Source organism: Muscardinus avellanarius (genome assembly GCF_963383645.1).
Source record: "Muscardinus avellanarius genome assembly, chromosome: X".
Taxonomy (NCBI): domain Eukaryota; kingdom Metazoa; phylum Chordata; class Mammalia; order Rodentia; family Gliridae; genus Muscardinus; species Muscardinus avellanarius.
Genome location: NC_137792.1, coordinates 46,634,950 through 46,643,402, shown reverse-complemented (window position 1 = coordinate 46,643,402; position 8,453 = coordinate 46,634,950). Strand labels below are relative to the sequence as shown.

Below are 8,453 nucleotides of genomic sequence, written 5' to 3'. Positions count from 1 at the left end.
CTAGGGGTATAGCTCAGAGGTACAATGCCCCTGGGTTCAATCCTCAATAATCTTCAGCGTGATCCTGAGACAGGGATCCCACCCATCCACACACAAAGCAAACTGAAATAAAAAAAAATTCGTCTTTTGTGCTTTTTTGGGGGGTGTTTGTTTGTTACTTTGTTGTGTTTTGTTGTGGTGCTCCACGTGGAACCCAGGGCTTTGCGCAACTTCTCTACCACTGAGCTATACCCTGAGGCCTCCTTGTACGTTGTACATGTTGAAATAGAGAAAGAAACTGCTGGAAAAACAACTAAACAACAATGGAATTTCTTACATGACTCCCCCATCTTCCTCCAGGCCAGATTCTATAATTAGTGTGCATGTGATGAAAAGTGACATGTGGAAAGAAAGCCATGACTGATGGTTTTTCTTTCTTTCTTTCTTTTTGGAAAGCTAAGTGAACTGCCTGCTGCCAAACTTCTAGATCCAAGGTTTCAGGACAAACTTTTTTCAACTGATTGTGTGAAATAGTCAATGCATATAAAAGCATTAGAAAGGCTGTGACAGCCGGGCATGGTGGCACACACTTGTAATCCCAGTTTGGGAGGCTGAGACAGGAGGATCACAGATTTGTAGACAGCCTCAGCTACTTAGTGTGGCTCTCTGCAACTTAGTGAGACTCTGTTTCAAAATAAAGAATAAAAAACAAGGCTGGGTGCTGGGCGTGGTGGCACACACTTGTAATCCCAGCATTCGGGAGGCAAAGACCGGAGGATAGTGGTTCGCGGACAGCCTCAGCTACTTAGTGAGGCCCTCTGCAACTCAGTGAGACTCTGTTTCAAACATAAAAAAGACTAAAAAATTGGGCTGGGGGTGTATCTCAGAGGTAGAATGCCCCTGGGATCAATCTCCAGTATTAAAGAAAGAGAAAGAGAAAGAGAGAGAGAGAGAGAGAAAGAGAGAGAGAGAGAGAGAGAGAGAGAGAGAGAGAGAGAGAGAGAGAGAGAGAGAGAGAGACTCTGAGACATAGCCAGATAGCCAGGCACAGTGGTACATGCATATAATCCCAAGACTTGGGAGGCTGAGATAGGAGGATCATAAGTTGGAGGTCAGCCTCAACAACTTAGCAGGGCCCTGTTTAAAAAGGAAAATAAAATAGGGCTAAGGGTATAGGTCAGATGTAGAATGCCTGTGAGTTCAACCTTCTGTACCCTTTAAAAAAAAAAAAGCTGAGACAGGGATCATAGATTTGAGGCCAGTCTCTGCAATTTAGCAAGACCATGTTTAAAAATAAATTAATTGGTCGGTGTCATGGTGGCCTACAGGCAGTGCTGCTTGTGCCTCTGGCCCCCACTGATGGGCAGTGGTGCCCTCCTTATACCAGGGCAGAATTGGGCACTCACCTACTTGCAGGTGTGAGCACTATGGTATAGCACAGGGGCCCGAGCTGAGGCTGTGGACTTAGGCAGCAGAAAAATAGAAATATCCTCTGGAAAACTGACCAGAGTTGCAGATGGTTCTGCTGTGGTACAGTCAGGTGACACTGCGGTGATGGCCACAGCGGTCAGTAAAACAAAACCTTCACCTTCCCAGTTCGTGCCGTTGGTGGTTGACTACAGACAGAAGGCTGCTGCAGCAGATAGAATTCCCACAAACTACCTTAGAAGAGAGATTGGTTCTTCTGATAGAGAAATTCTTACAAATCGAATAACAGATCGTTCGATCAGGCCTCTTTTCCAGCTGGCTACTTTTATGATAAACAAGTCCTTTGCAATCTACTAGCAGTAGATGGTATTAATGAACCTGATGTCCTAGCAGTTCATGGTGCTTCTATAGCCCTGTCATTATTACATATTCCTTGGAATGGGTCTGTTGGAGCTGTAGGTATAGGAATGATTGATGGAGAATGTATTGTTAACCCAACAAGAAAAGAAATGTCTTCTGGTTCTTTGAATTTAGTGGTTGCTGGAGCACCTAAAAGTCAGATTGTCATGTTAGAAGCTTCTGCAGAGAACATTCTACAGCAGGACTTTTGCCACGCTATCAAAGTTGGAGTGAAACATTCCCAACAGATAATTCAGGGCATCCAGCAGTTGGTGAAAGAAATTGGTGTTACCAAGAGGACACCTTCTCCAGAGATTGTGAAACACATTCATAAACTTTCCATGGAGAAACTTTATGCAGTTTTTACAGATTATGAACATGACAAAATTTCCTGAGATAAAGCTGTTAACAAGATAAGATTAGATACAGAGAAACAACTAAAAGTTTCTAGAGGCCGATCCATATGAGATAATAGAATCCTTCAATATTGTTGCAAAGGAGGTTTTTAGAAGTATTATTTCGATCCGGGCGTGGTGGCGCACGCTTGTAATCCCCGCGCTTGGGAGGCAGAGACAGGAGGATCGCGCAGGTTCGAAGCCAGCCTCGCGCGCTGGCTAAGGAGACCCTGTTTCCAAATAAAAATGTAAAATAGGTCTAAGAGTGTAGCCCGGAGGTAGAAGGGCTTCCAGGAACCCCAGTACCACCAAAAAAAAGAAGAAGAAGTATTATTTCGAATAAATACAAAAGGTGTGGTAGGCGAGATTTGACTTCACTTAGGAATATAGGCTGTGAGGTAGATATGTTTAAAACTCTTCATGGATCCGCATTATTTCAAAGGGAACAAACACAGGTGCTTTGTACTGTTACATTTGATTCATTAGAATCCAGTATTAAGTCGGATCAAATTATAACAGCTATAAGTGGGATAAAAGATAAAAATTTCACGCTGCACTATGATTTTTCTTCTTATGCAACTAATGAAATTGGCATAGCCAAGCGTGGTGTCGCACGCTTGTAATCCCCGTGCTTGGGAGGCAGAGACAGGAGGATCGCACAGGTTCAGAGCCAGCCGCGCTGGCTTAAGAAACCCTGTTTCCAAATTTAAAAAGTATAAAAATAGGTCTGGGAGTGTAACCTGGAGGTAGAAGGGTTTCCAGGAACCCCAGTACCACAGAAACGAAAAGAAAAGAAAAGAAAAGAAAAGAAAAGAAAAGAAAAGAAAAGAAAAGAAAAGAAAAGAAATTGGCAAAGTCACTGGTGTAAATAGAAGAGAACTTGGACATGGTGCTCCTGTAAGTCTTTAGAGAGCATCTTTTTCAAGAATACCCAAGCTAAGCATGTTGTTACACACCTGTAGTCCCATTTCTTAGAAGGCCAAGAAAGGAGGATACAGGTTCAAAGTCTGCCTAAGAAACTGAGACCTTGTTTCAAAATAAAAAATAAAGCTGGGCATGGTGGTGTACGCTTGCCATCCCAGCACTTGGGAGGCTGAGACAGAAGGATCGCAGTGCGCAGACAGCCTCAGCTACTTAGTGAGGCCCTCAGCAACTTTGTGGGACCCTGTTTCAAATAAAGAATAAAAATAGGACTGGGGGTGTAGCTCAGAGGTAGAATGCTCCTGGGTTCAATCCCCAATACTACAAAAAAAATGGCTGAAGGGTATAGCTCAGATGTAGAATGCCCCTGGGTTCAATCTCTAGGAAAGAAAGAAGAAATAATGAAAGAAAGAAAGAATGAGTGAATGAATGAATGGGAAAGAAAGATCTAAAACGTCAGTGTGTGGCATTGCTTCAGTAACTTTGAATGATTATCCTTCGATAAAATTAATGCCATGTACTTGAAAAGGAGAGAAATCTTTTAGTTTTTGCAATAGAGAGGAGTGACATTTTCATAATTCATTGGCCTTGTCTTCACCATCAGCCCTCTATAACCAGAAACTATCTTCTGGGCACAAAGCCCAGGCAATACACTGATTAACTGGAGAAGCAGCTAGACCTCACTAAGTGAACCTCATATCCACTTTGGTAGACAATGTCTGTCATCTTTTCAACGGCCTTTTCTTCTTCCTCACCAACAGATTCCTGAGTTTGCTAGTCTCCATCCCCTGCTCCCAGTCATGAGCTTCGGGAAGGCAAGTCGTAGCCTCTGGGTCTGAGAGTGAACATTGATCACACTGAGGTAAGGATGGTGGTTTCACTCCCTGTGTTAGCAACTGACCACCTGATTGTATGACTCAATTCTGGCCAAAGAGACAAGAGGACATTTCCATTGGGAGCTGGCTGGATGTCCCTATTTGTCTCTTTTCTATGTTGCCTTGTTCCCAGGGAGGAAATTGACCCATGTTAACAGCATAACAAGCTGGCTTCTGGGCTTGGTCGATGGGAGGTACTACCAAGAAGTCAGTCAGGGCTTTTATTTCTCCATGCCTTTCCTTCCAAAGCACCATGGATTGGATTAGTGTGTGTGTGTGTGTGTGTGTGTGTGTGTGTGTGTGTGTTACTGACCAGGGGCATTCAGCCTCAAAGCTACATCCCCAGCCATATATATATTTTTTTTTTTTCAGTACTAGGGGTGGAACCCAGGGGCATTCTACCTCCAAACTACACCCCAACCCTATTTTGTATTCTTTATTTTGAGACAGGGTCTCACTGAGTTGCAAAGAGCCTCACTAAGTAGCTGAGGCTTGCTGTGAACTGTGATCCTCCTATCTCAGCCTCCCAAAGTCTGGGATTACAAGTGTGTGCCACCATACCCGGATCCTATTTTCTATTTTTAATCTTTTGTGTGTGTGTGTGTGTGTGTGTGTGTGTGTGTGTGTCTGTGTGTGTGTGGTACTGGAGGTGGAACCCAGGGGCTTTCTACCTCTGGGCTACACTCCCAGACCTATTTCATATTTTATTTGGAAACAGAGTCTCACTAAGTTGCTGAGAGCCTCACTAAGTAGCTGAGGCTGGCTTTGAACCTGTGCGATCCTCCTGTCTCAGCCTCCCAAGCGCGGGGATAACAAGCATGTGCCACCACGCCCAGCTCTATTTTTAATTTTGAAACAATCTCCCTAAATTGCTGAGGCTGGCTTCAGTCCTCCTGTCTCAGCCTGCAATCCTTCTGAGATCCTTTTGTCTCAGCCTTCCAAGTACTGGGATTATAGGCATGTGCCACCACACTCTGGCTTGGATACTAAAGAAGATGGCATGACATCTGAATATTTTTAGGAGTGCACTGAAGATTGATCCACTCATTCATTTCTCTCTGTGTGTGTGTGTGTGTGTGTGTGTGTGTGTGTGTGTGTGTGTGTGTATTACTGGGTTCAAACCTAGGGGCATTCTACCTCTGAGATACAGCCCGGCCCTATTTTATTTTTTTATTTTGAAACAGGATCTCACTAAATTGTGGAGGGCCTCACAAGTTGCTGAAGCTGGACTCAAACCTGTGATACTCCTGTCCCGGTCTCCCAAGTGAGTACTGTAATTACAAGCGTGTGCCCAGCTCAATAAAGTCTTTTAATGTGCCTGTTAAGAAGTTGTTAAAAGTCAGGAGTAGTGGCACATGCCTATAATCCCAGTACTTAGGAGGCTGAAACATGGGGATAGTAGGTTCAAGACCAGCCTCAGCAATGTAGTGAGATTCTCAGCAACCTAGTGAGACCTTGTTTTAAAAAATAAAATATATTCCATGCTGTGTGTGGTGGTACATGCTTGTAATCCCTGCACTTGGGAGGCTGAAACAGGAGGATGGCACAGGTTCAAAGCCAGCCTCAGCTACTTAGTGAGGCTCTCAGCAACTTAGTGAGACCCTGTTTCCAAATAAAATATAAAATAGGTCTGGGAGTATAGCCCAGAGGTAGAAAGCCTCTGGGTTCCACCCCCAGTTCCACTACTACTACTACTACTACTACTACTACTACTAATAATAATAATAATAATAATATATTTCTTTTTTTGTGGTACTGGGGGTGGAACCCAGGGATTTTTCTATCTCGGGGTTATACTCCCAGACCCATTTTATATTTGGTTTGGAAACAGGGCCTCCCTAAGTTGCTGAAAGCCTCACTAAGTAGCTGAGGCTGGCTTCACCTATGTGATCCTCCTGTCTCAGCCTCCCAAGCACGGGGATTACAAGCATGCACCACCACACCTGGCTTATAAAATATATTTCAAAAAATAAAAATGGCTGGGAGTATAGCTCAAAGGTAGGATGTCCCTGGGTTCAATCCCTAAGACCACAAAAAAAGTGTAAAAATTTTAATTTAAATTTTTTTATTTAATTTAATTTTTTTTGGTGGTACTGGGGGTGGAACCCAGGGGCTTTCTACCTCCGGGCTATACTCCCAGACCCATTTTATGTTTTATTTGGAAACAGGGTGTCACTAAGTTGCTGAGAGCCTCATTCAATAGCTGAGGCTGGCTTCAAACCTATGTGATCCTCCTGTAAATTAGGATGCCCCTGGGTTCAATCCCTAGGACCACAAAAAAATTTTTAAAGTGTAAATTTTTTTAAAGTTTAAAAAATTTTTTTTTCAACAGGGCTAGGAGTGGTTGTAGCTCAGAGGTAGAATGCCCCTACGTTCAATACCCAGTAAGAAAGACAAGAAGAAAATTTGGGGTGTAAAAATCTGAATTGAGAACAAGAACTACTCCAAAATAGAAATAATTTTGCCAGAAATCCTTTCAAATAGATTTAAACAAGCGTCTCGGTTTCTGTGCACTGCCAGTTACGTCTCTCCTTTAGAAGTGTGAGTAAATGATGCACACCAGTTGCAAGCAGTGGGAAGACTAGGAAGTGAAAGGAGCTCTAAATAAGCTGCAGCATTGTTAAGGTCAGTGCATATAATACATTCCTTATTTTCAACATCTGGAAAGTATGCTTTTTTTCATATCAGGGATTGAACCAAAGAGCTTTTTTTTTTTTTTTTTTTGCGGGTCTGGGGATGAAACCCAGAGGCGTTTGACCTCCAACCCCCTGCCCAATTTTTATTCTTTATTTTGAAACCGGGTCTCACTGAGTTGCAGAGGGCCTCACTAAGTAGCTGAGGCTGTCTGCGAACCGCGATCCTCCCGTCTCAGCCTCCTGAATGCTGGGATTACAAGTGTGCGCCACCACGCCCGGCTTGAACCAAAGAACATTTTAACTCCAAGCTACAACCCCAGCCCTCTTATTTGTTTTTGAAATAGGGTCTAAGTTCCTGAGGATCTCACGAGGTTGCCGAGGCTGGCCTTGAACCCGTGATCCTTCTGTTTCAGCTTCGCAAGTACTGAGATTACAGCATGTGTCACCACGCCCAGCTAAGTGTGCAATTTTATTTTAAAAAATTGATTTTTCCCTTGCTCTCACCAAATAAATGCACAGCCGATATTGAAAGAATGTCAATTTGAAATATAAGCCTTTCTGTAGCCTGTCTGGGGTGCCCCATGGCAGACACGTCCTGGCCAGGCCTTCTCATGGTGAACGAGCGTGGTGAACACCTTATTTCCCTGCCCATCCTGTCCTAGAGTCAAGAAGCAAGCAGTGAGCCCAGCTCCATGGAAACAACGCAAGAAGGACAAGCCGAGGCCACGCTAATGTTTAAGTCACAGGAGAGCTGGGAAGGTTAAAGGTGATGAAACCACTGAGACAGACAACAGACTGCCTGGCATAGAAAAATGCTTACTGGGGATTTTTTCTTTGCAGTTATATTTCCCAGGTTTCAGAGAAAGTGTTAATGTAGCTTTTCCCTGGAATTCAAAAGTATTGGTTTCCAGGAAAATACTCTGCATCTTTTCATGGTAAAGGATTTTCTCTTGCTAGAAAAGAATCAAATCCTTATTTATAGGAAATGAGAGGTCTAGATGAAAATAATTAAAGAAGATGTTAAGTGGAAGTTTAGACTCCATTTAATTTCACTATTATCACCAGTCTTTTATTAGGATTTAGATTTTTTATTGTAAAGTATCATGCACATAAACTGTTATAGAAAGTCGTTTGACAGCTCCCCTGAAAGTTAAACATGGAATTACAATAATATACAAAAGGCGGAGACAACATGAATGTCCATAGAAAGACGAATGCATACACAAATTGTGGCATTGACATTTAATGGAATATTACTCAGCCACTAAAAGGAATGAAAAATTGACACATATATTGAACTTCAAAATCATTATGCTAAATGAAAGAAGACAGATACAAAGGTCACATATCATGATCCCATCTATTTGATCTTTTCAGTACTGGGGATTGAACTCAGGGGCATTCTATCTCTGAGCTACACTCCGCAGCCTTATTTTTTTATTTTTAAACAGGGTCTCGCTAAGTAGCTGAGGCTAGTCACAAACCTTTGACTCTTTTGTCTCATCTCCCAAGTACTGGGATTACAAGCATGCATGCACAGCACTACCTCCAGCTCACCCCAGCCCTTTTAAATCTTTGTTTTCAAACAGGGTCTCAGTAGGTTACTGAGAGTCTGACTAAGTTGCTGAGGCTGTCCTTGAACCTTCAATCCTCCTGTCTCCGCTTTCCAAGTACTGAGATTACAAGTGTGAGCCACCACATCTGGCTTCATGATCCCGTTTATATGAAGTATTTAAAATAAATAAATCCATAGAGATAGTAGCTTTTCTATATATCAGTTATTTTCTTGTAGTACTGGAGATTGAACCCAGGGGTATTCT

At 42.8% G+C, this 8,453-nt stretch overlaps 1 pseudogene across 1 annotated transcript; it reads left to right on the top strand.

The window, feature by feature from the left end:
* The first annotated feature begins 1,293 nt into the window (after positions 1-1,293).
* Positions 1,294-7,397, top strand: LOC308278877 (polyribonucleotide nucleotidyltransferase 1, mitochondrial-like; annotated as a pseudogene). The gene is made up of 4 exons: positions 1,294-2,317; positions 2,505-2,804; positions 3,058-3,098; positions 7,296-7,397. The product of its transcript is annotated as a polyribonucleotide nucleotidyltransferase 1, mitochondrial-like (transcript).
* The last annotated feature ends 1,056 nt before the right edge of the window (positions 7,398-8,453 follow it).